The sequence below is a fragment of the Rhipicephalus microplus genome, chromosome 1 (genome assembly GCF_043290135.1).
Source record: "Rhipicephalus microplus isolate Deutch F79 chromosome 1, USDA_Rmic, whole genome shotgun sequence".
NCBI classification, from domain to species: Eukaryota; Metazoa; Arthropoda; class Arachnida; order Ixodida; family Ixodidae; genus Rhipicephalus; species Rhipicephalus microplus.
Window position 1 is genome coordinate 100,527,838 of NC_134700.1, and position 21,305 is coordinate 100,549,142.

General features: G+C 46.9%; 1 long non-coding RNA gene across 1 annotated transcript; it reads right to left on the reverse strand.

Moving 5' to 3' along the window:
* Positions 1 to 5,750: 5,750 nt before the first annotated feature.
* On the reverse strand, positions 5,751 to 20,557 carry LOC142768602 (uncharacterized). The gene is made up of 3 exons (XR_012885355.1): positions 20,401 to 20,557; positions 7,412 to 7,518; positions 5,751 to 5,820 (listed from the first exon to the last, which is right to left on the reverse strand). It is a non-coding gene; the product is annotated as an uncharacterized LOC142768602 (long non-coding RNA).
* Positions 20,558 to 21,305: the final 748 nt, after the last annotated feature.

Consider the following 21,305-nt stretch of genomic DNA (forward strand, 5'->3'; position numbering starts at 1 on the left):
CATTCCGTATGGTGTTTATTACGTAAATTAGGACTTTTACATCTTTCTGCTCTCCTTTTTGGTTGGCAGGCGGATTATTCACGTAATAAAAGCAATTCGTTCTTGTCAATTCTCCTTCTTCGCATATATCTTTGTGACTACCATGGTGCGACAACGGTAAGTGCTAATGCCTTTGCTTCTTTTTTATAATTTTGCAGCGCAGTTCGCTTCTAATATTTGGTTGTTCGCGCAAGGTTGCCTAATTTACGAGTATATACACTCTACAGATGACAGTCATGCCCTTCAATGCCGTCTTGAAACTGAACCATTGGAGTGCAAAAAGCCGAAATGGGGTCTGAATGTGAGAGTTTCCAGGTTTTTTATGACGTGAAATAATGTAGATTTTCCATTTACGACTCGTCTTTTACAACACTCGGCGGCAAACACTTCGAGTTTCTTGGTCTCTCTTTATATGCTTACTCACCTTTGTGTAGTCATATAGAATACGTTGCTAGTGAAGGAAATGGTGCGGTTAACTTTATCAAGCGTGACTTCATATCTGGACCGAGGAGTCTCAAGCTTTTATGTGTCACAAGTGTGCCACAAGGCGTTTATTAGGCTTTATGATTATGGGATCGGCATTGCTAAACAATAATCCAATGCATAAAAAACCGTGCCGCCCGCTTTGTCAGTGGTGATTTTAACAATAATTCCACCACAAGTAAAGTTAACAATGCTTAGCAGCGAATTTGTGGCCATCCATATTGCCGCATTAAAACATGAAAAGATTTTCTTTGGTGAAACTTGTAATAATAAAAGCTTACACCTGATAAACCCATACTTCTTATTGCACAGAGACGAGTTTATTATATTACAGTGGCGCTGGCTTGCTTCGCTGTTTTGATAGTCGTTTTTGCGTCAAATATTTTAAACGTCCTATATTATGGTCATCTTGGTATTGTATGAGTTGGTCATATTGATAGTTGTGTAAAATTATTTCAAGCATCCTATATTAGGGCCATCTTGGCATCGTATGCGTGAGTCGGAAATAAATGCGTAATTAAATATTTATGAAAGCAAAAACAATACTCACGGGATTTAGCTTCACTGTTAACAAAGGGCCTAATAGCGCGATACAGGAATAAACAGCTTCACTGTATGCGTTATAACCCTGCAAAACATGAGAAATAAACTCCAAGTCCAGGGTGTAGTTTTCACAGGTGGTGCGTGAATCTTAAATCATCGTTGGCTACTTAACCTACAAACTGTAGCGAGTTCACGCAACACCAACCACACTATCTTTGTTGAAACTTCCAACGAAGAGGAAGTTGCGGTATCCACAAACGGGTCGATTCCTCGAGACACGTTCTCTTTTTTGCCTGGTTGACCAACAAATGAGAAATGCGTTTCCTACGGCATTAAAGCTTTTAACTTCTCTACTTAAGGCGTTTATCCCTTCAAAGTGGTGCCGAAACTCGCGACTCACAGCGTTCTTGTGCTTTCGCTTCTCTACTAATAAAGTCAAGCAATGATCATAGCCTGTTCTGCAGTGCAGAAGATGTCTGCTTACCTACTCCGTCGTTTCCTCTAGGGAGGAGTGTTCGTTGAAGTTTCCGGCACGCCGGTAGTAGTCGAGTACCAGGTATCGCGGTACACTGCGGAGGATGATGTATTGTAGAGCTGTTGAGAACGACTCCTCTGTTATTTTGAATGTCCGGAGAGCTGAAATGTTTGCCTCGATGTTGTCATACAAGGGACGCAATCCACGTACATTTGTGGTTGACCGAACGGGTTGTGAGTGGATGAGGTGTTCAAAATGGTCTTTGACAATGATGTGTTCCTGAGCGAATTGTGCGTTAAGGGTGGCCCTTGCGTCTTCATAGTACCTCCATCTAATCGGTAGCCCAGCAATCGCGGAGGGGGGGGGGGCGTCAGCGCTGATCTCAAATAGGCAAACTTGTCTACAATTGCCAAAGTCGTGTTCTCGTGGACTACGCTGTTAGAAACTGTTCACAAAATGGAGGGCTCTTCTTAGGCGTTCCATTAAACTTCAGTAGTTCTAGTCGGAAAGTCTTATGCTATGACTGGTTATCGGGGCATTCACCACGATAACGGTCAAGTTTGGTGGTGCATGCCGATGGCTGCCACTGCAGAATCCGGTACTTCAGTTTGAACGAGTAAGTAACAGTCTTGTTGGTTACTCGGCAGCCCGAAGGAACTCTTGCTGTGAGGTAGTGATACTTTGCTGCGAGGCGATGCGCCGAAAGGCGTATATGGCCTAGACGTGCGTAAACTAAGTTGTGGGATTCTGAGGCCAAAACGACGGCAGGTGAATCTGCACCGTGGCGATGCCCTTTGTGTTGATCGTCGGTTTCTCATTCACGATCTTGTCCATGACGCAGTGCTCACCTTGCGGTACTCACGCCCGGGTCACCACGTTTTAAAGGCAGAGGTTACGGCCTCTATAGGCATGCATGCGGTGGTGAGCGAAAAACAAAGAACCCGTTCAGGGCGACGGCAGGGCGAGGAATGAGTGTTATTCCCTTCTAACTGCAGAGCACGCTGCACTAGGAACAAAAAAGCGCATGCGCATGCACCTCAGCACGCCTTAATTATTAGGTGGTCGGTGAGGATGATGACAGCAGCTGGACTCACTATCAGGGCCCATTCAATACGGCTCTATTTTTCGATCAATAAATATCAGATCACCTGTGATACCTTCGAATCGGTCTGAGAGTGCCTGAAGGTTAGTCAAGCTTGCTCCGTCGTTTCAAATAGCCGCCTCGAATACAGGTACGAGCTTGGTTAAAAGGGTGCGACGAGCTTTGCGTTTGCCTTCAAGCGAGTCTATAACGGTGGTTGGTTGACACGTAGCAGCCTGTATGACTGGGCATGCGAAATGGTAACCAGATGCTTGTCTGCTGTTGATTCCTGTGGCTTCCGTCGTTCGATGGCTTCCGGCAGATTTCCGGCACCACAGAGCCAATATTCTAAAATCTTTCGATTTTGTCATCAACATGCATAACTTTTACGTTCAGAACCATAGTTTCCGTGGATAGCTCTGTCAAAGTTAGTGTTGCTGGTTCATGAGCTGTCGAGTCAAATACTGTTTCTTCTGCCTGTAAACCTTGATTCGAGATATTTGCTTTGCCTGTCCCATCTACCCTGTAGTGGTCGGCTCCGATTAGGATCTCTATTGACGTCTCGTCGGCGTGCTTGGCCGGCAAGTCGAAACCAGCAAATACAAGGCCATGGGTTGAAATTTCTTTGTGTGTGCTGCCATGAAGAAGAAATGTTTGATTACAGATCTTCTCAATGACAGGTGAATCTATGTTGTATCTTGATTCTTCAATTGTACCATGGTGGTGCAGTGTAACTCTCCGAAATCTTCGCTTGGTGTTACGCCCACCGAAAGATCTCACTGAAGAGTATTCATGGCCCATTGTTTTTCACTTGAGTTTTTGCCCAGGTTGGCTTATCACAAACGTCCTCTCACTTCCACTGTCAAAAAGAATGTGCGTGATGGAACTTGTATTACTGATAGACACATGTGCGACCGCGAATTGAAGATAAATGACCCGTTGTCTCATGACTGCTGGCAGCTGAACGGCTGTGGCTGCGCTCTCAGAATAGGAACTCGCGATGCTTGGCTCGCACATGGTCGGCGCGGGTCTTCAATGACATCATGCGAGCCAACCGTCACGCATTCCAAATCTGAGAGTGCGTCCTCAAATACACTCTTAAAACCAGTCACGAAACTCTCAGGTGCTGATAGCCGTATAAATAAAATTACCATAGTTTCACAAGACAGGCGTAAGATTGAGAACACATTCATCTCTGTCTTGAATGATCACCAGCGTAACTCTTTAGCGCACAACACTTAAATCACAAAGCATTTCGAACTATAGTCATTCACACGATGTGAAGTGGAATTCGAGATGCCCGATCAGGAATCATAGGCAACTCAACCTGCCAGTATATCAGGCTGTAGTCTACATATGCGTACTCATGGGTACTGAACCACATTATTAGTGCATAGCGTGCCCCAAGCACACATTTGACTTAGAGAGCTTTTAGGGGCGAAGCTCCTTATGGCGTGGCTTGGGCGTCCCTCGTATGTAACCACCAGTGGCACATACCCGAAATAGGTATAACACTTGACCTCCAAGGTGGTGCCAGTGAGAGATTTCTTCTGTGCATTGTTTAACAATAAAAAATAGTGCTCAATGTACATGCCAATGTCTGCTAATGGGGAATGAGAGACATGAGCATTCGGCTTTTAGTCAACGCGCACGCTGCGATCTCCATTAGCAGCCATTGGCATGTACATTGAGCACTATCGGACAAGAAAGAGATGCTACATTATGTTCGCTGGGTGTAACCTCCTTAGCTTTAGAAAGGTTTAGCGAACATTGAGCCGCAGTGCCATGAATACAATGAACTTGTATATACCATGAATGAACTCAAGGTGGTTAAAAATGAGAAGTAGATACGAAGCGCAAGCCATAAGAAAGTAAAAGCCGAATTCTCCTGTCTCTCATTTCTCATTAGCAGTCATTGGCATGTAAATTGAGCCCTATCTGACAGGGAAAGGTTGCTACGTTATACTCGCTGGGCGTAACCTCCTTGGTTTTCGAAAGGTTTAGCGAGCGTTTGGTCGCAGTGCCATGAATACAGTGAACTAGAATATACCATGAACTCGAGGTGGTTAAAGGTGGGAAGTGGACCCAAAGCGCAGGCCGTCAGAAAGTGTGCGTGTGCCACCTCTCCTTTAGTCCTTGGAATGTCCGCTGGATGGTGGTGCTTCTATATGGGGAATATATGATAAAAAGATGTGAGATGGTGGGACTTGGAGTGTTGAACAGATGAACAAACGGACACACAAACAGATGCATGGATGGACGCAAGAACGGACGCAGGGGCGGATGCATGAAAGAACGCAGGGACAGGCGCACAAACAGACGCATGGACGGTCACACAGACGAACGCATGGACGGACGAATGCTTCGCCCCACTCTCCATCATTCACTCCGTGGATATGCAGCCATTTTTTAAGCTATATGAATGACATCGTTAACTTTTCAGTTACCCTGGCCCTCGTTCCGCGCGATCGCTACACGACCATAATATATCTGCAACTAAAACAGGTGTTAGGCATGCAGTGCATAATGAATTTGGTAGTTGTAGTAAACGAATTAGTTTAGTGCGCTCCGTAGTCCCAAGGATCACACTCCGATGATATCGTGGGCGACGCTTTCAGAGTGCCTTTTAAAGTAACGTCACTCGTGAATAAACTCCTGCAGTTCTTGCTGAATGAAGGCGAGATCAGATAACGAAGGCAGCCGTGGCTACGCATGCTATGGCAGCTTTTATCCCTGCTCTCACGTGCATCCTGTCTCAGAATAACGTGAAAATCTGCAGAAGTATACGTACACATAGCAACAGAACTAGTCGCATCAAGAGTATTGAGGTTACGTACCTGTGCGACCGACAAGAAATAATCGGGCAGTCATATTCAATCAGTCTACCGTTCGAGCAGCCTCCAACCGCACCAACACGCTGTTTGGGATCGTGATGACAAGTCAGGAACTTCACAAGTGTAGGAATGTGTAAGCTTTAGAAGAGGGAACTCCCCAGGATAGAGTGCACTTGAGCTCCTTAACTTAGCTTGCGTGAAATTTTCGCCTATACTCTAAACAATTTCCCAATTTCCCGGTATAGTTACAAAGCGGCCACCTTAACAAAATTTATAGTTTCACTTGCCTTACTTACACTTGTGTTCAAAACGGGTTGGTACTTATGAAAGCAGAGGCGAAATACGATGCACAATTTTCGGGAACCCTGCAGCAAAAAAAGAAGAGTGATGCCTGATTTATTAAAAGCTTCGTTTCACTCAATATGCTGTGCTAAATTATAAATGAGAAAAGTGTGCACAAGAAGGTTGCAGCTAAGCTGCTTCACGTTGTCTACAAAAACCTCACCATAAATGTCAGTATAAATAAAGATGGTGTCCCTATCATGATATGCCATTTGTCATTTCGCGAGCCTGTGCTTTTTAGAAAGTAAGAAATTACATTTATTTAGCTAGTACTAACGACAATTCCGTGACGTCATTTGATTGCGTTGTCCTGTAGTATGGAAGCCTGCGTGTGAAATTCATTCTCAGATATCTTGAAGGACGGCTCGGGCTCACTTTCCTAAGCATTGTAGACTAATGCTCTTTTAATAATATATAAAACTAAAATGCAAGATATTATGACGCACATTCACCCATAATAATGCACCTAATACTGGTAAGTTTGTAAATTGCTACATTGTAACTTTTCTCACCGACAGCGACATATAGATAGCTTTTTCTCTTCAACTCTAAAATCCTGGAGTTCGCTGCCATGAAGTGTTCACTCACTACCACTTGAGGAATTTCTGGAAGCGAATGTTCATTCGTTGTTGTTATTTTTTTTTCTTTTTCCATTCCTTCAACAGCTTCATTGAGGCTGCAGCACGTAAAAATAAACACAATATCAATTAAAGGTTCGCCTCCAGTTTTATCTCTCTTTGTCACCTGCAAATGCTTCACTGCCTCACAAGAGGGATATAAAACTTTGGAGGATCCCGTTACTTGCTTCTTTTAGTGTCGTGACCGTCGTTAGTTAATTTGCGTCTTTATCACCTCTTGTGTTGCTCCACAAGAAGCAATAGATATTGATGGCTGAGAAGCTCAAAAACATCAAGAGTTGGGCTATGGGAATTTCGCTACTTTGCAGCATAAATTCACGAATACACAAAAACGAAATGGAAGCACAAATACAATATCAACATCTTTTTCTTTTGTATTGTTGTCCCCGGCATTCCAATTTTACACAAAATATGTGTATTCGTGTTTGATTACCAAGCTTTTTCATGTTTACCTTCTAAGTATATCATCCCCTCATTCATTTCGCATGCATAGTAGCACAGGGAAGCGCTGCTGCACTCACACTACCAGTACTCACGATACCAGAGTTTTTTTTGCCAGAACGTTTATATAAAGGATTCCGGCGTATTTAAATACTAATGATATTGTTCAGAAGTCCTGATTTAAAACTTTTATTTTCGTATATCAAGGTGTTGACTATGCGCAATGCGTTGTTCGCAAATGATGTGCATTTTACACAACAAGCACATCATTTACCATGCTGTGCAATATACACTAAACACCCAGTACTTTACTTTGGTTTATATCTTTGATTTTATTTCAACTATTCAAGAAAAAGAGAGGGATGGTTAGCTCATCTCTTTGCGCATTCTGGAAAAGTATACAAATCTTTCAATATGTAATGCAGCAACTCAGGAGAATGGTCCAACCATTTTGTCTAAGACATTCGTTCTGGTTTATCTAGGGCCACTTGCAGCGGATCACATCGCGGTCTAACAAGCGCAAGAGATGCCTCACCGTCTGTATCATCCTCGGAGAATACTTGTATTTCATGGCAATGGCAAAAGAGCATTTCTCCATAAGTTTCGTAGCCACCAGAGTAGCTTTAGCATTCTTCACAATCCCTGCACAAAGTGAGAACGGAGGGGTGACGAGTAAGAATTCCGTAGAGATTACCTTGCTCACGGAAGCTTGTTTTTACTTTAACGGGAAATGATTGTACTTTCGACGGTTAGAGAGTGTATACCTTGGTCCCTGGTCGCTTTCAGTCAGCTGATAACAGGCTAATAAAGTTTGCTAACATGGCCTTGCTTTTTTCTGCTCCTGGGCGAGGGTTGAATTTTGATGAGGGCGAATTATGAAAAATAGCCATGTAGTTACGTAAGGACTCTCAATAAAAACCCCAGATGGGCAAAATTGTCGCAAGTCTGCCCTCAGTCAGTTTCATAAGACAGTCGTGTTGACACGTAAAATCTCGTGAATAATTTTTTCTTCATCTGCGTTCACTTCATGTATGAAGCCCTTGTCGAAGTGTTGCGTTGGTATCACTAAGTGACCAACGCAACACTATCACGCAACAACGCAACAAAAAATCTATCACCTCAGAAATTTTGTGCTTTTTCACAAATCGCAGCAACTGGTACATAAAAATTTTTGAATATGTATAAAAAGACTTTTTGTCTGTGCCGGAGAACCTTGGAGTCTGGTTTGCCACTGCCTAAATATATCTCTAACTTTGTAAGTACTGTAGCGTTCCGGTTAGAAACTAAGACATTAAACACACATAGTCTCAGACAGTCATCCGCCATTTTATTTTCACTTCTTTCTTCCCTTCCCCCCTCATCAAACTACATTCCTTTTCGTGCGCAGACAACTTCAAGTGCGTCCCTGGCTTCATTACGAATCAATGCGAGACAGGTGCTGACGCAAACACCTTACTAAGGTAAATGCAATGCATAATCCTGAGGAATAAACAGCATGGGCGCGGCCGACGTGGGGCGGGAAGTTCAACTTATTTATTCAAAATTTTTCAATTCCTTATGCATATATATATATATATATATATATATATATATATATATATATATATATATATATATATATATATATATATATATATATATATATATTGTCGCGCGTGAACAAGAGGGACTTCAGGTAAAGAATACCGCGTAGTCACAGAGGCGCAGGTCAGGGACACCACAACCAAAAACAAAAGCCTCGGCGAGAGCGCGCTAGCCCAACAACTTCTTCCTCGTTTTTCTCCTCGATGCGGGCTCGTGCTCGCCGCAGTTCATGGCCAGGTGGCATTATTCCCCCACTGAAAAAAAAAAAAAAAAAAAAAGCATCGCCCCGATGCTCGCGCGAATGGTAGTGGATAAGCGGAAGTAAAGCAGACATGCACACTGTGGGCACACTTAAGAAAAAAAAACAACAACAAAAGAACAAGGCTGAGGCACGGTCCCACTAACGTACGAAGTACGGCTTGAGCCGTACAACGTGAACAATCTCTGGGTAGTGCTTTCGACGCTGGGGTGACATGGTTCCATATGGAACCACCTCATAATTCACGTCACTGATGCGACGCACTACTTTGTAGGGTCCAAAGTAGCGACTCAGGAGCTTTTCGGACAACCCTTGGCGGCGAACCGGAGTCCATACCCAAACTAGATCTCCTGGGTGGTATTCGACCTGTCGATGGCGAAGATTGTAGCGGCGTGCATCTGCAGTTTGTTGTTGCGTAATATGCAGGCGTGCCAACTGTCGAGCTTCTTCGGCAAACTGAGCAAGCTGCTCAGCGTCAGGTGTGAGCGACCCGTCGTAATCGTGTGGCAACATAGCGTCCAACATGGTCTGGACCTCACGCCCATAGACGAGACGGAACGGTATGAATCGTGTCGTTTCTTGGATGGCAGTGTTGTAGGCGAATGTTACGTATGGAAGGACCTGATCCCACGTCTTGTGTTGAACGTCTACATACATGGACAACATATCGGCGATGGTCTTGTTAAGTCGTTCCGTCAGGCCGTTAGTCTGCGGATGATACGCCGTCGTCTTGCGATGGCTCGTGAAGCTTAGCTTGAATACATCGTCAATGAGCTGAGCCGTGAAAGCTGTTCCGCGATCAGTGATGACGCAAGACGGGGCGCCATGGCGAAGAACGATCTGTTCGACGAAAAACTGGGCAACATCGGAAGCTGTAGCTCGTTGCAGGGCTCTTGTCTCGGCGTATCTCGTTAGATAATCTGTCGCTACAACTATCCATTTGTTACCGGCAGATGACAGAGGAAACGGCCCCAGTAAATCCATGCCTATTTGATCGAACGGCGACCTTGGTGGTGTGATTGGTTGCAGCAGGCCTGCAGGCTTCAGTGGCGGAGATTTGCGGCGTTGACATTCACGGCAGCTTTTCACATATCTCTTGACGTACATAGCAAGTCTCGGCCAGTAGTACGCCTGTTGAACTCTGGCGAGAGTTCGTGAAGAACCTAGATGCCCGGATGTGGGTTCGTCGTGGCAGGCCAGAAGAATGTCGTCTCGCATGTCAGATGGGACCACTAGCAAGTAGGCTTTTCCATTGCCGTTCGAGTTTGATTTATACAAGACACCGTTCCGCAGGCAGAACGAAGAGAGATTGCGAGAGATGTGCCGAGGTACGGGTGTGTTGCGTCCTTCTAGTTGGTCAATGATTGCGCGAATCTCGACGTCATCGTGTTGTCGTGCGATCAAGTCTGTTGCAGTGAGGACTCCGAGAAAGCCGCAGTCATCGTCATTGTCGGGATCACAAACTCCGGTAGGTGCACGTGACAAGGAATCAGCATCTTCGTGCTTGCGGCCTGATTTATAGACAATGGTAAGGTCAAACTCTTGCAAACGAAGGCGCCATCGTGCCAGACGCCCAGACGGGTCTCGTAAATTGGTTAACCAGCACAATGAGTGATGATCAGTAACTGCTTTAAAGTGACGACCGTAGAGGTAAGGCCTGAATTTCATAGTGGCCCACACTACTGCTAGGCACTCTTTCTCCGAGGTGGAATAGTTCATCTCGGCGCGAGACAGGGCACGGCTGGCGTAAGCTATCACGCGCTCGGTGCCTTCTTGATGTTGGACAAGCACGGCGCCGAGACCTACATTGCTCGCGTCGGTATGAACTTCCGTGGCAGCATCCTCGTCGAAGTGAGCAAGAACTGGTGGTGCCTGCATACGCTCACGTAGATCGATAAAAGCCGCGTTCTGTTCTTCATTCCAAACGAATGGTACGTCGTCACGTGTGAGACGAGTCAGAGGCTCGGCAATTCTAGAAAAATTGGCGATGAAGCGACGATAGTAGGCGCACAGACCGAGGAAGCGGCGTACTGCTTTCTTGTCACGGGGAACGGGAAAGGAGGCTACGGCGGTTGTCTTGTCGGGGTCAGGTCGAACACCGTCTGCGCTCACAACATGCCCCAGAAATTTAAGTTCTTTATAGCCAAAGTGGCATTTTTCTGGCTTCAGCGTGAGGTTCGCAGAGTGGAGTGCTTCCAGAACAGCCTGCAGACGTTTCAAGTGTTCCTCGAAAGTGACCGAAAATACGACGACATCATCGAGATAAACTAAGCAGGTGTTCCACTTCAGACCGGTAAGAACAGTGTCCATCATTCTTTGGAATGTCGCTGGTGCAGAACACAGGCCGAAGGGAAGCACCTTGAATTCATACAGGCCGTCCGGTGTAACAAAAGCAGTTTTTTCTCGGTCTCTTTCATCAACCTCAATCTGCCAGTATCCGCTTTTCAAGTCTATGGATGAAAAATACCTTGCTCGCCGTAGTCTGTCTAGTGAATCATCGATGCGTGGCAGAGGATACACGTCTTTTTTTGTCACGTCGTTCAGCTTTCTGTAGTCCACGCAGAAACGCAACGTTCCGTCCTTTTTCTTTACAAGAACGACTGGCGATGACCATGGACTATTGGACGGCTGTATAACATCATCCTGAAGCATCTCTTCGACTTGAGCATTGATCGCGTCACGTTCTTTGGCAGAAACTCGGTAGGGTTGTTGCTTTATGGGCGAGACATCGGTGTGTATAATAATCCGGTGTTTCATAAGGGGCGTTTGACGCACCTTTGAGGATGAAGCGAAACACTCTTGAAATTCAAGCAACAGCTCCTGCAGCGCTGTGCGTTCTTTCTGCGTGAGGCTCGAATTGATGTCCACCTTTTCAAGAGCCTTAGAAACGCCGGTCGATGTCGATTGTAGCCCACTATTTATTGATGCGGCAGAAAAACATTCAGCAACGTCTTCGATGGGGTAGGCGAAAGCGATAGCGGTGCGTCGAAACAGGTGCCGCTGCTCATTACTAAAATTTGTCACAAGCAGCGTGGCACGTCTGTCGTGAAGCGTAATGAGGCTGCGGGCTGCGCAGACACCTATGCTAAACAAAAGTGTCAAGTTGCCTTCGGCGACTGCCTCACCGTCACGTATCTCGTCACACACGACTTCAACCAGGATGCTTGAACGTGGAGGCAACGTGATTATGTCGGCCGAAACACGAAGCGAACTGAGATGGCTGTCATCAGGCTTTTCTGCTTTGTCTGTAGAGAACGTCACTGTGCGCTGTCGGAGGTCAATGATAGCGCCGTATTCACGTAAAAAGTCGACGCCTAGGATGAGGTCTCGGGAGCATTCAGGAAGTATAAGGCAGCTGCAGAGAAATGTGCGTTTGCGAATGCCGACTCTAATCGTGCAGATACCGAGAGGGGTGACGACGTGCCCGCCGGCTGTACGGATTCGTGTCCCGTACCACGGCGTACCCACTTTCTTGAGATGCGTCGCCAGTTTTCTGCTCATGATGGAGTAGTCGGCCCCTGTGTCTAATAAAGCTGTAATATCGTGGCGGCCGTCGAGCACTACAGGTATATCTAGGGAAAGTCGGCTTTCTGATTCGGGAGCTGTCGTCGTTGAACCACTGCTGGTACGTACTCGCATGGATTGGGGCCCTTGTTCGTGTCGTTTATCAGCGGCCCCGCCCCCGAAGGTCGCTGTCGTTAGTTTTCCCGCCTAGGGCTGAGCGGCCGTGCTGGCGCCGCCCCTGGGTAGTTCGGGACACTTGACGAAGACCTTCTTGGAGATGGTGATCGTGACTGGCGCCGCGGGAGCAGTGGCATGCGCTGCTCGGACAGGTACTCCTCAATCGCTCTGGGTCTTTCGCCAAATCTTGGCCTGGGTGAGTCGACGGCGAAACCCTGAAGTCCGAGGCGACGGTACTGGCATTCGCGGTACACGTGTCCGGCTTCGCCACAGTGGTAGCACAGCGGCCGCCTGTCCGGTGTGCGCCATACGTCCGATTTCCGCGGGAGGAGCTGCCGATTCTCGAAATGCTGGACTGGTTGAACTGCTGGGAGTGGATCGCGATGTGCAGGGTATACGAAACGGCGTGGAGGAGCGTAACGACTCGCAGCTTCGGCGTACGATGCAGGAGCGACGTAACAGCTCACAGCCTCGGCATAAGATGCGCGGTGAGGCTCGATCGGTACAGGCGGGGAAGCATCGTTGGACAGCGGGACTTGCAAAGCCTGCTGTACTTCACTCCTGATGAGGCTGGAGATGGATCCCGCAGCAGGTGGAGGCGGCCCGTGAATCTTCTGCAGCTCGTCGCGTACCACCGATCTGATGAGGTCGCAGAGAGCTTCGAGATTGACGTTACTCCCCGCAACTCCAATCTGGTCCACCGGCGAGGCAACATTCACGTGGCGGTCGTACGCAGCTGATCGCTGCTGCAGCATGTTTTCCATTGTCGTTGCTTCAGTTAAAAACTCTGCCACAGTATTCGGGGGACTTCGCACGAGACCAGCGAAGAGTTGCTCCTTAACTCCTCGCATTAGGTGGCGCAACTTCTTGTCTTCTCCCATACCTGGGTCAGCGCGACGGAAAAGGCTCGTCATGTCCTCCACGTACGCCATCACGCTCTCGTTCGGCATTTGGATGCGTGATTGGATGGCCCGTTCCGCTCGTTCACGGCGATGGGGGTCAGCGTAACTTGCCAGCAGCTGACGACAAAACATCGTCCACGACGAGAAGGGTTCGCGGTTCTCGTACCAAGTACGAGCTCCGTCCTCAAGGCTGAAATATACATTCCGCAGCTTGTTGGCGTCGGTCCACTCGTTGAAAGCCGCAACGCGTTCAAAGTGAGCCAACCAGTCCACAACATCCTCCAACATGGAGCCACGGAACACCTTCGGCACTCGTGGCTTCTGCAGCGTGTAATTAGCCATCGGAATATTTTCCGTACCGCTCTGGGGTGGTGCAGTTGATGCCATCTCCGGTAGAGGTTCACGCTCGGGGGACAATCCTCGGATTCTCCGGCTGGCCCGGTGGACAGGTGTTGCGACTGCGGGTATAGGGCTCCCAGGAGGCGTTTGGATCATTGACTGGGAATACCCAGCGACTCCACCAGTTGTCGCGCGTGAACAAGAGGGACTTCAGGTAAAGAATACCGCGTAGTCACAGAGGCGCAGGTCAGGGACACCACAACCAAAAACAAAAGCCTCGGCGAGAGCGCGCTAGCCCAACAACTTCTTCCTCGTTTTTCTCCTCGATGCGGGCTCGTGCTCGCCGCAGTTCATGGCCAGGTGGCAATATATATATATATATATACATGCACACATAGCAACACACAAACATGTATAGAGCAGCATCATTGACCCCTCCCCCCCCCCCAGGAAAGCCGGCTTTAAATTTCGTCATCTCAATGGCCGCTAAGTCTTACTCCTTGATAAGAGGTTTGCTGTGTGGTTGTGGTACAGTTTCTGTGACTGTTTTCTTATGGTCAATTGACAGCGACTTCTCCGCCTCATGGGACATGGGCAGTATTTCACCATCGCTGTGAAATGTGAAGTGCGGATAATCGCAATAAGAAGCGGAATCGTAGTTATGCTTTCTTCATCACGGTCTTCTCAGAGGGTTTAGAGTCTACTTATCCTGATTGTGGTGAGGTTAGTAACTTAGAACATATGATCTGGTAATGCCCCTCGTTACGGGGCTCAATCAGCTCACAAAAGAGCATTGTGACTCTGCTTTGCAAAGATCAAAGTTTGTACCACAACTACGGGCTGTCCAGTGAGCATACGATGCAGCGGTGAGACTAGGCCTCCCCGTCCCTATGTGGGAGCTGCCCGCGACGTTTCTCTGAAAGAGTAGCGTATCTCAGGACCCAATTAAGTTTTGTGGCTGTCTGACTATGCGGTGGCCCGTGGGTCAGGTACTAATTATTTCGTGATCGGAGCATGAGAGTTTGGTAAAATAGTCTGTTTTATTAATGCAGAATATATTAGGTATATAGAAAGGCAGAGAATTGCGCAGCAAAAACGCAGCGCTAGCTATCAAATGGGTGCGTTAAAGGACATTGAAGGCAAATGAATACTAATATAGATAGGAGAGTTTTAAAGGGATCTGTACAGCAGCCGAGGCAACCAGCAGTATATCGGGCGAAGCAACAATAGCTCAGAAGAATCTGACATCTCACCATTGACGACAGGGAAAGAAAGAAAGCCATAGAGGGAATGTAAAAGGCAAAGCCGCTCGTAAGAGTAAGGCATAATCAAACCCGCCGAAAGATGGTTAAAAAACAGTGTTAGAAATACAGACCAACCTGTTTACAAAGCGTTTTATAGCGGGTAGGGTACCAACACATTGGTGGAATGACAAAATAATTTTAATCCATAAGAGAGGACATCTCAAGAATTTGAAATATTACAGGCCCATAAGCTTACTGTCCGTTGTCTACAAACTATCATATATATTGGCACCCTATTTGCAGAACGGCGCGCATGTGCGGACCACATGCGACGATTGTCTCGGGATTTATTTTTGAAGTGCTGATATCTCGATTGGCTGAGAGCCTTTGTCGAACAAATGGTTTGCGAAACACTCGCTGCAATCACGGAATTCATTGGCATAAATTCGTTTACTTTGACCGCTTCGGGATGAGGGCTCCCGAATCGGGAGGAGCGCTTCGGGATCCTCCCTGCCATGGGATCAGGGCGCGCGAGTGAGAGTTGACCCGTGCTATTTGCGGGACAAAATGCGCCTGGGAGACGAGAGCGCAGCCGTTGCGTCATGACGATGTTGCTACGCGCGCTCATTGCATCATCTTGCTGGTAATGCTCAAAACATGATAGTCCCCTCCCCTCTCTAAGACGCCCGTCAGCAGTGGTAAGTGGTAGATATGGACAGCTTGCCGTTTGAACATTGCATGATGTTCTCCTCGAAGGCTCAGTGGCTTACATCTCGCACTCCTGATTTAGAGGACCCAGGTTTGATTTCGCACGCCGGAGTGTTTTTTTAGGGGGGGGGGGATTTCTTTTTATTTCCTGCATTTTCATATATAGATACGTATACATGTACGGTGAGTGACGGCGACGCCCACGTCGATGCCATTGCCGACGCCGGCGGCAAAACTCTGCCGAGAGTGTATATACAAGGCCCGATTCGGCCAGAGCTGCGCTGTCGTCGGAGATCGCGGGGGCACAACTGGTCGGCACGAAATCCAGAGGGTGAGTCCTCGTGACCGTATCGCTACGTTCACGTATGCCAAATTTAGCATTTTGGCATGTGACTGATTGACGAAAATACTTGACTAATGAAGACATGATGATCATGAGATGCGTGTTATGTATCAACATGACAACATGCCACATCCATGATGCTCTCGCGACCATTTTGCTAGCTTCTCATATACCAAATTTTCTATTACGCCAAGGGAATGGATGACGAAGGTATGTGACTCGTGCAGGTATGATAATCATGAGATGCGTGTCATGTAAGAACATGACTATATGCTAAACTCAAGGCGCCAATACACTTCGACATGACCCGGGGCACGTGCGGGTCGGCAATGCCACGGCAGGCGTCGATGTGCCTTACACTCGCAGGCACGCGCCACGCTGCGCTGCTTGCACGTATGCGCGTTTGAACGCGCCCGGCGTCCCTCTGTCCCTAGGAGAGGCAGACGCAATGCTGTATGGGTAACGTCGTCGGCGCAAAATGCAGCAAGTCGCATTTCGCGCCGGTTTCCACCGGTGCGCGCTGACGGACACTGGTCGTACCAGTCGCGCTTGGCGTCAGAATATCGAGTGCTCGCGTTTTGCTAGCGTAGGGTCGCTGCGCCCGGCGTGCGCGCAAATCAACGTCCCGTCGGAGTATATTGGGAGCTTCATGATGAACTCACCACCGTTGTGCTAGCTTCACTTATACCAAATTCAGTACTTCATGACATGAATAGACGACGAGGGTATGTGACTGGAGGAAACATGATGAACACGACATGCGTGTGATGCAAGATCATGACAACATACCACGCTAATGTGCGCTCGTGGTCGTTTTGCTAGCTCCACGTGTACCAAATTTGGTATCACGGGAGGTGAGTAGACGAAGAAGGTAAATGAGAAGTGCTGACATTATAATCATGATATACGTGTCAGGTAAAGCAGGAATACATGCTACGCTCTTGGTGTGCTCGTGGCCGTTCCACTAGTTCCAGATATATCAAATTTAGTACTACGTGACGTGATGGTCAAAGAATGTAAATAACACGTTAAACATAATCATCATGATATACGTGTCATGTGAAGCATGACTACATGCTACGCTCATGGCATGCTCGTGACCGTTTAGGTAGTTTCCCTAATACTAAATTTTCTATCACGTGACGTGATGGACGAAGAATGTGAATGGCAGGTCCATACATGATAATGATGATATGCGGGTCACGTAAAGCACGACGACATGCTACGCTCATAGCGCGATCGCAGCCGTTTCACTAGTTCCCTATGTACAAAATCTGGTATTGCGGGACGTGAATGGGTGATGAATGTAAATGACACGTCCAAACGTGATAACCATGACATGCGCGCCATGTAAAACTGGACTACCTGCTAGGCTCGTAGCATGCTCGTGGCCGTTTTGCCTGCTCCACATATACGAAATTTGCTATTAGGAGACGTGCATAGATAGACAGTTATAGGTTAGCGTTAGCGTGATAGCGTAGCTTAAGGGAACGGCGTTACCGTGGAGCAAACGTTCGTTATGGGCAGCGTCGTCTTATAATTTAGCAGGATAGCGTTCACGTGGTTTGCGGGCCCCAGCTGAGATTTCGGGGACATGTATTATATGGTTAATAAGTTAAACAGTGAAAATAAGGAAAACGAGAATGTTTGCCTATACCACCGTGCGAAGCATCGTTAGAAGTTTATTTTAGTGATAATAAAAGTAAATAATTATGAACCACGCACCAAACGCGAAAACATCTATGTTGCCGATTTGTTTACATTGATCTTGTAGTTAGGCCTAGACGCGTTGTAAATGGGAAGCTGTCTCAAAAACTACGCCAACTTATCCGTAATACTCGGTCATCGAAGCTAACTGAAGGCAAGCGAAGCCAATTTGAACAGTCGTTTGCTGCGAAGAAGGTGAATCTTTCAGCAACTACGCCAAAATCACTTCGAAGTGGGCGTCCGAGAGCGCCGGCATGTTTACGTACACTACGTACACCTACTCTACCACGGTAACGTGAAATCTGAAGAATATCACGCGTACGGAAAACGGTACGGGTGACGTACGTTTCTGCGCATGCGTACTTCGATTCCGGCATCACGGTAAACCCGGTAACCCGGTAAGCCCGGTATACTATAACTACCTGATGTCGAAGGTGTATGAAACGTCCAAAAATGATAGTCATAACATGGAAGTCATGTAAGGCGTAATTTACCTCCGCCTCGTAAAGTTGTGCTGATCTTAAAATGATATATCAACCTTCCTCATTCGTGCTTCGTATATGATCGATTCCCACTGTACAAGAGATCTGTCAAGTTTTCTATCTATCTATATATCTATCTATCTATCTATCTATCTATCTCTCTATCTATCTAGTCACCTACGGTGTTTAGTTCTCCGGGCCGTTTCGATTGTGAAAACTCTACTAAAATTTGAATTGGTTTGGCATAACGTGAATGTAAGATGAGCATAACCGGCTAGTCTTTACATGAAAATCATAATTTGTAGGTCATAAATGTCATGATTTACCTGTCATAGTCTTGCTGCTCTTGCAGTGGTTCCGTTCACATAGCATATTGCAAAACTGGTATGGTATGCGATGACTGCATGGCGAACATAAGCGACAGACTCTGACGTGGAAATCATGACATTCATGTTATGTAGGTGATGACTGCATGCCTGGCTAATGGTGCGGTCGCGGTCGTGTCGTTAGCGTCACATGTACCAAATTTGGTACTACGTGGCGTGATTCGATGACGAAGGTATGATACCGGCTCAAACATGATAAACAGGAGATGCATGTCATGTAACAACATGACTACATGCCACACTGATGATGCGCTCGTTTTGCTAGCTTCACATATTCAAAATTTGGTGTTACGTGACGCCAATGGATGACGAAAGTGTGTGACTGCTACAAACATGATAATCCTGAGACACTTGTCATGTGAGAACATGACTACAGGCCTCAATGAAGGCGCCAGTAAATTTCGACGTGGTGCCACGTGCGCGCCAGCGTTGATTTTGTCGCGTCACGCCAGCGTTTCCACGCCAGGCGCGGGTTCTGCCATATACTAGCAGGCGCACACCACGCTGCATTGCTTTGACACATGCGCGTTTCACTGCGTCCGCCTTCCCTCCGTCACGAAAAGAGGTAGACGCATTGCTGTCTAGGTAACGCATTGGTGCGAAATGCAGCATGTCGCATTTCGTGCCGGTTGCCGTCGGGCCACGCCGACGGGCGTCTGTAGCGCCTGGCTTCAGACTAGAGAGTGCTCGCTTTTGCTAACATAGCATCATGGTGCCCAGCATGCGCGCGCGTCAACGCTATATTGGAGTATTCCCGGCCTTTCATAATGCGCTCGAGGCCGTTTTGCTAGCTCCACATATACCTAATTCGGTGTTACGTGACGTCTATCGATGACGAAAGTACAATACTGGTGTAAACATGATAATCCTCACACGCGTGTCATGTAAGAAATTTTCAACATCCCACGATCATAGCGTGCTCGCGGCCGTTTCGCTAGTTCCACATATACTAAGTTTGGTATCACGTGACGTGAACAGATGATAAAGGTACACGACACACCCAAACATGATAATCAAGACACGGAAGTCATGTACGACATCATTTACCTGCACTTCGTAACGTTGGACTGAATTTAAAGTGACATATCAAGCTTTCTCATTCGTGCTTCGCATATGACCGATTCCCACTGTACGTGGGATCTACCATATTTTTTTATCCTATGCAAAAACTAAAACACAACAAAAGAAGCCCCAGGTGCGTCCGAAGGTGCAAGCATGAATGTTAGGCTAATTCATGCACTACTCATCATTTCCATGGTAGTCAAACGAACGCAACCCCAGAGTTCTGTCTAGTAGATGTTGTTGGAAACTATGTAAGGAGGAGCTTGTAAAGAGTCGAAGCGTATCCCACAGAATCTGTCTATTGGGTACGATTCCGTGCCACCTGTCTTAATAAAGGGGCTAATATACGAATCACAAGTCTTTACGTAGCGCTGTGTTCAAAATAATTTTTGCATTTACGTGGTTCACCTTTCGAAGTTCGCTTCCCTCGCAGCTGCAGCTGCGTATCCTAGCTCGACGTTTTGTAAAGTAGCAACAGGTCGGACACCAAAGAAGTTAGCTGTTGGCTGAATTTGATCACATCAATCATTCCACGAATGTGGGGAAATTTTGACATTTTCTGACGAAGTGGGTTCGAAAACGTGGCGTAGCCGTGAAGCACTTAATGTAGAATGCATAGGTAGAGAAATGTATATCGGCTCAGTCAATTCTTGTAGCTCCAAGCCCAAAAAATATCTATCATAAAAATCACAGAGAACTTGAAATATGCGATAAAGTGCTCCTATGCAAGATTTTTTCAGTCACTTCGTTTGCCCTGAGTAAGACCCTACAGCTAGCCATGCGGATAATGCCTAAAACGATGAAAATAATTCACTGCTTGAACGAACCTGATTTTTCGTTGCACACATCAAAGCGACCAGGATGTTTTGGGACGCACATGTTCGGGCGTACTGCCGCAAGAAGTACAATGATGGACAAGCGATGTGCTCTAAAGTCGTTCATTATCTGCACATACGTTTTTTCATGAAACCACGGTGCCTGCATCGCGCAAGAAGTATATATAGCCGTGGAGCAGGGAAGGTCGCCATTATTGACCTGCGCTGGGTCTTTCGCCTTGTCTCAAAAAGACTAATGATTTTTTTGTAAAAGTAATAAACACAAAACGAAACTTGCTCAGCTGTTCGTTCGTTCGCGGAAGCGGGGACATCATAGCTATGCTTTCAAGTATACTGGACACTTCACGGGGCCCGGGCTGTACGCTGTTATCATACGCTGTCGTCAAGCCTCAGGTTGCTCGGCGTCACTTAACCAAAACACTGTATGACACAGCCGCCTTTAGCAAGGTGGCAGGAAAGCAAAGCAAGGTTGATGGGGAGAGATTTGTGGGTGAGGAGCGGAGGAACGAGGAAGAGAGGAGAGCAGTATTTAGCCATTGTGTGCCATCATCTCTTGTCGCTTGTCGTCACCCTAGCAAAACCTTGTGTACATAGTCACGAACGGCAAGAATGTGGGAAACAGAGCTAGCGGTAAGAGAGAGTAATGCGAGAAAAAGATTAAGGTCAATAGCTGAAGAGAGAGTGAAGCGTTGTGCAACTGTGTATGGCATGACGCCTGTAAAATATTGTATGGTATGGCAAAGTGAGGATATCAGAATTGTACGTCACAGTGAGACAGAAGGATGGTATTTGCAATGTTTATGGACTTTCGCACCACCTAGCGGTATTCAGGAGCGTCTTCTCGAGGATGATCAGTAGGCAGACGCTGCTTCAGTTTTCCTTGCTAGCCTGAGTGT